General features: G+C 35.1%; 1 non-coding gene across 1 annotated transcript; it reads right to left on the bottom strand.

Annotated features, from left to right (window-relative positions):
* Positions 1-340: 340 nt before the first annotated feature.
* On the bottom strand, positions 341-422 carry TRNAS-CGA. The gene has a single exon. It is a non-coding gene; the product is annotated as a tRNA-Ser (tRNA).
* Between the last annotated feature and the right edge of the window lie 8,896 nt (positions 423-9,318).

Genomic DNA, 9,318 nt, shown 5'->3' with positions numbered 1-9,318 from the left:
AATGGTTGTTCATAATCAAGGCTCAATTAGTAGTTAAAAGATAAACCTTGAGCAAATGGATGTAAAAACAACGTTTTTACATCAAAATCTAGATGAGGAGATCTATATGTAACAACCACTACTCAAGTATCGAGACAATGATATAAGCCTTGAGCAAATGGATGTAAAAACAACGTTTTTACATCAAAATCTAGATGAGGAGATCTATATGTAACAACCACTACTCAAGTATCGAGACAATGATATAAGAAGTATGACTCAATCGTCAACAGCAGGATGATCTATATGTAACAACCACTACTCAAGTATCGAGACAATGATATAAGAAGTATGACTCAATCGTCAACAGCAGGATTTGAACCTACGCAGGCAAAGCCCAACAAATTTCGAGTCTGTCTCCTTAACCACTCAGACATATTGACTTTATGTTTAATTTTTTTGATTAACAGAAAAAGAAAATACAAAATAGAAGGCAAGCATGTCTTCAATACTTAAGATGAAAGATGAGTGCAACGAAGCAGATTCTTGGGATGAGGAATTTTTTAGATAGATATGCTGACACATTAAATTTATCCCAAGAGTAGTACATTGAGAATGTGTTGTCCAAATTCAAGATGAATATTGCTAAACTCAGGACTACTCTCCCCCTTTGGCAAATCGCATTAAATTTTCAAAGGGGCAATCTCCCGAGACCATTGAGGAACGTGAGCACATGGCATCCGTTTCGTACGCTTATTGCAGTTGGGAGTTTGATGTATGTTATTGTCTGCAGTAGACTCGATATAACACATGCAATGGAAGTTGTTAGCAAGTACATGACAAATCTAGGGAAAGAACATTAGGAAGTTGTAAAGTGGCTTCTGAGACATCTGAGAGGTACATTTCACTTTGCTAAGGCAATGACAAAATAATTCTGCAAGGTTCCGTGGATGCTGATTTGAGTGGAGATGCAGACTCTAGCAAGAGCACATTTGGATATATCTAGACTATAGATAAAATAGTAGTGAGTTGGATGTATAGGCATCATAAATGCATTGCTCTTTCATCTACTGAGGTTGAGTACGTGGCAATAGCTGAAGCTGGAAAGGAGATGATATGGATGACAAACTATCTAGAATAATTAGGCAAGAAGCAACATGAGAAGAGTCTTTATACAGATAGTCAGAGTGCCATACAATTGGTGAGGAATCACGTCTATCATTTAAAGACAAAAAACATTATAAGATGATATCGTTTCACTTGCAGGTTAGTTGAAAAAGATGATATGTGTTTGAAGAAGATAGAGGGTGCAAAGAATCTAGCAGACATGTTAACAAAATGTGTTCATGATGGAAATTTGAGGTTGTGCAAAGCCTCAATTGGTATGGTACAGTGAAGATGTTGATGTCGTTTAAGAATAAAATTAGATGCTGATGTCGTTTGAGAATGAAATTATTGGTTGATTGGATCTGTCTCCGATGGAGAATTGTTGGGTTATGGAGTCTACTACTTATGTATAGATTGTTATACATAATAATAAAGTTGCATATGGATAATTGTGTACATAGTAAATGACTATTTATAGTAAAAAGTTGATAGAGATATATATGGTAGATAGTTATATATATAGTAGGTGATTATATCTGTGGTTAAAGCTATATACACTAAATTGAAAGTACTTTTTGTATTCTCTCTTGTACATCCCTGAAATCATTAATATAAACATTTAGCCAATATTCATTACATTTTCTCTCTCCTATTTTTTTGTATTCATTTAGATCTTGTGTATACATTATTGTGCGATCCTAACCTCATTCTTTAGGTGATTGGTAGGAATATCTCTACCTGATATATTTATGCTAGTCATGTGAAAATGGAAATGTTTATGGAAGAAGTGTTTATGGAAGAAGTGTTTATGATGTTGCATAATGTACGAAGATTGAAGTTTCATACTTGTGAGACTTCATTATGTGTGTGACTCGTATAAGTATTAAATGAAACAAAAAAATTATTATATATGATATATTCGTGTTCTCTACTTTCAATCTCTTTTAGAGTTCCTACTTGCATTAAAACATTTAGTGTAGGGTGCATATGAAAGTGATACCACATATAAAAAGTGGTGTGTACTTGGTGTTTAGTTATGTAGCAGTAAAGAAAAAATCCATTTGATGCTCAACAATATACACAAATATACATAGTCACAAGTAGCAAGTAATAAGTAGAAGTGTCATATCCTTAAGGAATCCATTGTGTAACAACTAGTAAAATGGCTAAACATAGTTAGCTATAAAATGACTAAAATACCCCTATAATTATGTATCGTTGGCTTATGACCAAAGTGACCTCTAAATGACATGAAACTTAATGAGGAGCCTTATGTCATGGTTTAAGATAATTATACAAAGGTACAAAACTATTGGAATATTTTGAGGATTTAAACCAAGATTTGGGGTGGTAAATAATTATACATTTATGATATCAAGGGTACGTATGCAAGATTTTAAGTGGATTAGGACAACTTTGGAATGTGAACCAAGAGGAAAAGTACGAAACTATCTCTCAAGACACTTTGTAAGAAATCAAGGTTTTTATGAATACAAGGTGACAAGATACTTATAAAAGATTAATGCTTGCGAAGAAATGAATATGACCCATGGACTATGGCGTACTTGTTAAGAATTTTCTATTAGTTGTGCTTCAAGTCATAACAAATAACTCTTAGAACTATAACCCGAGATATCTTAAAGACCTCCTGATGAGTAGTGAAACATGGTCCTATGACACAAACTACATCGCAGGGAACACATGCAGCCTTGGACGTAGGTACTCAGACTACGTCGCAAGGAACGTATGAAACCTTGGACATAGGTATATAGATTGTATCCCACGGAATACATGAAGTCTTGGATGCAAGTGTTAAACCATGTCGCAGGAAATGCATGAAGACTCGGGCATAGGTTAGGAGTTTTTTACTGACTATAGCACCCAATAGGTCTCTTAGGAGGAGGGTTGAAGGATAACAACTCCAAACTCTAGACCAAGGTCCTCCCTACAAAACTAGGTACCAAAAGAGGCCGACCTTATAAAAAAAAATGTTAAAAGAAGGAAACAAGTCACCTTAGGAAAGTGGAAAAGTTGAGAATTAAGGTTGAATTAAGTATTTAAGGTTTTCTAGCATCAATTTTGACACCTAAGCATTTTTTTTAATGGTGTTATTAGCTTTGATAAGAGATATGATCTGCCATACGACTATTTATTGAATATAAGGAACTGATCAAGGTATGCTTCAACTGACCTTTCGAGATGTTAGATTGGATCGGACTAGTGACATATGGATCACCTCTACTACCGTCACTCTTTGTAGTATATAACATATGTCACATATCCATGCTTGGCAAATACTTACTGAGTTGATGTAAGCTTTATAACCTCTCTAGATAGTCAAGGACCTCAGTTATTCAAAGATTAAAATATTTTTGAGAAGAAAAGTTCTTTTGCATGTGATGTAACAACTATAAAATACAAGTAAACTTTAATCTCCCTCAATCTCACCCTCCAACAAATCCCTCTTTAGATTTACCCATACAAAAGTTACACATGTCCATGTACAATAACTTATATCTTAGACTTCCTTTTCTGTTATCCTAATTTTGTTTTCAGGAAATCATAGTAAGTTATATATGATATCTTCCCTAATTTCTTTTCAATTATTTAGCTTTAGAAATTAAATGTAAAAAATTTTATATGAGTTCCAAGAAAGGAGGTTAGAGATCTGTAGCCATTAAAAGAAAAAAAACAAGCAATCAAATTTCGAGTTAGATAGAACTTTGGCTAACACTAACCCAGTAAGTGGCCTTATTATCAGTATGTTTAGAAATTGGTGTTTTGTATAATGACGTGTGTCCCGTGGTTCTACACATGTCATATGCTTGATATGTGTTATATGTTTATGAAACGATATGACTATGATATATTTATAAAATGATATGTGTGAATGTTTACTCAATCCACCACACTTAAATGGTGTGAAAGTTATCTTATTTATAATAAAATAAATTACAATGATATGAAAATAGTAATAAATGGAAATAACAATAAATGGAAAAATACCAGGTAATAAAGCAAATATTATATATTTGCCTTTTAATAAAATATCAAATATAATATATATGGTAAATTATAATTTATTACTAAATATCCTTAACCATATGACTGTGATATTGTTAAGGATATTTAGTAATAAATTATAGTTTACCTTATTATCGGTACTAGATATTTGTCTTATTATCATAGGCATCTTTCCAGTTATTTCAATTTATTACTTTTTCCATATCCTTGTAATTTATTTGATTATAAATAAGATAACTTTCACACCATTTAGGTGGGTGGATTAAGCAAACATTCTCATGGTATCAGAGTCTTCTCGGTTTAACAACCCTGATCTTTTTTTTTCAATGGCTTTTGAATCTTCCAATGTTTTTCTCCACCACCACAGCTAGCTTTGACGTTGCAGGAGCAGTTGTCATGGCTGCCACAAGCGGAGCCGATTGATTACTCTTTAGCTCCACCCTTTTGACCTCCAAATCACCCTTCGCCATACTTTGTACATACAATATCACCTTTTCCAACACAATCAATTTTCCCTCAACCAACATAGTCTCTTTCATTTTCTTCTTCCTTCATCTTCACAGAAACTCTAACCTAAACCTATCAACCTTCTCCAGAGATTTACCTTTGGAATCTACGCGCCACACTGGCGTCTTTGCCAACCAAGTCGTCGTCGCCCTTCTAGCTAAAATTGGCCCCTTCGCCCACTGTGGCGACTTTTCCGGCTTCAACATTGTCTTTGTCCCTTGCTCTAGGTTTCCCCTTCTACTTCTTGGGTTGACATATTCTCACCAAAGCCAAGGCAGCATCGTCGGTAAGCGATGATCCCTCTTCATGGGTTAGACATATTCTCGCTGAAGCCAAGACAACATCGCCGTTGAGCAACGATCCCTCTGCAATTTTTGATGACCAAGAAAGTGTTTCTCTACGCCTCCTCCAAACCAGGTTGTTGACATCTTCACGAAAAGTGTTTCTCAACGTCTTTTTGAATTTTTCAGATCCAAGCTTCACGTTCGTTCAAATCTAACGCTCAGCTTGCGGTGGAGTGTTAGGGATATTTAGTAATAAATTATAGTTTGTCATATATATCATATTTGATATTTTATTATAAGGCAAATATCTTGCCTTATTACCATATATATCTTTCCATTTATTGTTATTTCAGTTTATTACTTTTTCCATATCTTTGTAATTTATTTGATTATAAATAAGATAACTTTCACACCATTTAGGTGTGATGGATTAAGCAAACATTCTCAGATATGAGTATGAAACGATATGACTATGATATGTTTATAAAATGATATGACTATAATATGATTACGATATGTTTATGAAATGATATGACTAAGATATGTTATGAAATGATATTAATAAGGCAACTCTAATCCTCAGCTAAATATCAAGTTTTTGCTGAAGCAAGAACCCTTAAATGAAATTAATACTCCTTATACAAAATTCGGATCCAAGAAATAAGGCTAGAATTAGAATGAAGATCAAAGATTTAGAAATAAGATTTGAAACTTTGTTCTAAATTGAGTCAGTCCACAATTAAACTTGATCCAAGCTTAATTGAATGGCTCAAATGCAATCTATAACAATTTTGAATGGCTCAAATGCAATCTATTACAAGAATTGTTGGAAGAATAACTTAAAACTTATAAATGAGAAAGATGATGCTCAAAGTCTAAAGGTGAAAGTCTCCGCTGGTTCAATTTCATGGACAAAAAAATCTCCTTTTACTCTCCACAAAAAAAAAAACTCAACTCTTCAAATGCCCACTAAGTTACATGATTTACTCGTACCGGCCTTTACTTCTCAAAAAAAAAAAAAAAAAAAAAAAAAAAAAAAAAAAAAAAAAAANCATGATTTACTCATACTTGCCTTTAAGTCTCCACCAATAAAAAAAAAAATATAAGCTCCCACCCTTTTGCCCTCCACAAGAAAGTGGGAAATTAAAATAATAAATAATTTTTTTTAACAAATTATCAATCGAGTGCTATTTATAGCAACTTCTTCCGCTACTTCAACCGTGCAAATATTTACTTATGAATGTCCAAGTGGTCCTTCTTCAAAGAATTAGCTTGTAACACATGAAATAATGGTTGAACCGAGTCTATCCAATTTTGTAGATGAAAAATAAATGTTTGTGGCCTTGGATCTTATAATAGGTCCTGTTGGAACATTTGGAACATCGTGATCCTTATCGGATATGACTATAAAATGTCACTAATATGTTATGTTAATGTTATGACATGTGTTATGATGTGATCTGTTGATGATATGATATATGTTATGGTGTAACACGTTTGACAATACAAAACATGTTGTGACGTGTTTTATGATAGGATACGTGCATAATATGATATGATATGTCGAAGGATACATTATGTGCATCATATTGTCTAAGACCATGTATGATATGAATGATACGAGATTCAACTCAACATATGCCTTAAAGGCTATGTTGAAAAATGATATGATACGAAGAAAAATAGAAGGTCGTTTTACAAGATAATGAATGAAAATGTTGGGTCCTCATTGATCATTGTGTGTTCATGCATTGAAGAATATCCCTTTATTATGATGGTACGGACGCGTACACTATGAGGTAAACCGATTATTATGTTTATCGTAATGCTACGACGATCGCTATACCTAATGGGTATCCGACATCAACAGCTCTAGAGAATGCTCGTCCGACCATGGGAAGGGGTTTAGGAGGTGTGCGAACTCACTAGTGGGTCCATACCCCAACATGTGAACCATGTGTAAAACAGTAAATACACATCCAATTAACCCATTTAGGATAGCCGCCTAAGGAAATATAGACTAATACGATAGGTCTCACTCATGATTGTATGTGCTCGTATCTAACCCCAATAGTGAAATAACTTATTGAGTATTCCTTAAAATACTAAGTTACGTGTTACTTCTATTTGAGGTAAAGGCAAGACACCCCTGAATGATGACGACATTGCAAGTCCAGACCATGACACATGCATAAAATAGTTGTATTTATTTTTTTAGACTTAAGGGAGAATATGGTGTTTTTATCTTTAACGTTTATTTATTTTATTTAGAAAATTGTCATGTCGATTTAAAGATGTTTGCGTACACGTAAATCCATGATAGTATTTTATGTTAAAGTTTCAAATAATAATTTTTGCACAAATGAGTAAGTTATGTACACAGTAGCGACTTTGGACTATTAAAAACCTAGGGTCGTTACAGATCGGCCAATTAACCCTAATTATTGTAGGAACTAGAATGAACCATAATTATTGTAGGAACTAGAATGAACCAAGGTTACTATAAAAGTATAATGGAAGTATGATGTGTTGTTTATAGGCATGTGAGAAAATTTCTTTGGGCAAATGAAGAACAAAGGTAGAGGGTGAGTGATATGAACTATTAAGTGAAGAAGAGACTAGGCTAGATGGTCATTACACACTTGAACTTTTTAGTGTTGACTTAGTAGTATGTTAATTAATTTTATCAACAAAGTGCTTGGATCCTTCCTACGATTCTCTAATGATAAAGGTAACTTTCATTAACTTGCAATCATGGAATTCTCCATAGCACTAGGAGAGTGATTATTTGTCATGACCCGATTTTCACGAGTCGCGACTAATTTAAAAACATAAAAGAGATAAAAATAAAACTCTATATATATATATATATTTTTTTTTTTTTGTGTAAAATAAAACATAAATAGATTTATATATACCAATGGAAACAAAGTTAAATACATTGCGGGTAAATAGAATAATTTAAAACATTAACACAGTTAGAAACACGGATTGACTCTATATGACACCTACTCCATATTCACTTCAATCCTTGACTAGCTCCTTCTTGTCACCGAAAAAACGTGTGAGAATAGGAATGGGAGCAAAGACTCAATAAGTAGCCTACTTGAAGACTTTTAATCGTGTCCATGAGTATTGCTAGGATATCACACTCATATCTTGTCATGTTTTTTTTTTTTCTTATTCTAAGAACTTAGGTCTTTAGGTTCTATTCTTGAGTCCTGAGTTCTTATCATAGTTCTAGCCCGAGGACTTTGATCCTGGATTCTAAGTTCTTAAATATGGTTATGATCTAAGGATCTTAGGTCTAAGGTTATAGTTTCTTAGTTGTGAGAACTTGGACTTTGACCCTTTATCCTTGGTTATTAGTTCTCATTCTTGATTCTTGTCATTGTCCTTAGTTCTTTTTTTTTTTTTTTTTTTTTTTNAAGGCATTCTCCCTTGGATCTATGGTACAAGATATGAACCTAATAACATGTGTCCAAGGCTTCATATGTTTAAAGCAACACAGTCTTAACTTAGATCCAAGGCTTCTTATATTCTAAGCAATGTAGTCAGAAAAGAGTCTGAAAAACCTACATCCAAGACTTCTTGTATTTTAAGCGATGTAGTCTAAGCATGAACATGTTGTCTTGGGTTTTCGAATCTTAGGATCTTGTTCCTTTGTGTAACTGCCCAGATTCACCGCTACCAGATATCTTCGTCAAGGCTTTAAAATGCGTCTGCTAGGAGAAGGTTTCCACACCCTTATAAATGGTGGTTCGTTCTCCTCCCCAACCAATGTGGGACATCACAATCTACCCCCCTTCGGGGCCCAGCGTTCTCGCTGGCACTCTTTCCTTCCTCCCATCAATGTCGGACCGCCCCCCAATTCACCCCCTTTGGGGTCCAGCGTCCTTACTCGCACACTACATCGTGTTTACCCCCCCCCCCCCTTTGGGGAANTTGTAACGGCCCAGATCCACCGCTAGCAGATATTGTCCTCTTTGGGCTTCCCCTCAAGGCTTTAAAACGCGTCTACAGTTTCCACACCCTTATAAATGGTGGTTTGTTCTCCTCCCCAACCAAGTGGGACATCACAATCCACCCCCCTTCGGGGCCCAGCGTCCTCGGTGGCACTCTTTCCTTCCTCCCATCGATGTCGGACAGCCCCCCAATCCACCCCCTTTGGGGCCCAGCGTCCTTACTCGCACATCGCATCGTGTCTACCCCCCCCCCCCCTGGAAAACAACGAGAAGGCTGGCACATCGTCCGGTGTCTGACTCTGATACCATTTGTAACGGCTCAGATCCTCCGCTAGCAGATATTGTCCTCTTTGGGCTTTCCCTTTCGGGCTTCCCCTCAAGGCTTTAAAACGCGTCTACCGTTTCCACACCCTTATAAATGGTGGTTTTTTCTCCTCCCCAACTAATGTGAG

Source organism: Cucurbita pepo, chromosome LG01 (genome assembly GCF_002806865.2).
Source record: "Cucurbita pepo subsp. pepo cultivar mu-cu-16 chromosome LG01, ASM280686v2, whole genome shotgun sequence".
Classification (NCBI taxonomy): Eukaryota; Viridiplantae; Streptophyta; class Magnoliopsida; order Cucurbitales; family Cucurbitaceae; genus Cucurbita; species Cucurbita pepo.
Note: the sequence above shows the minus strand (reverse complement) of the source record. Positions and strands in the feature narration are given on the sequence as shown.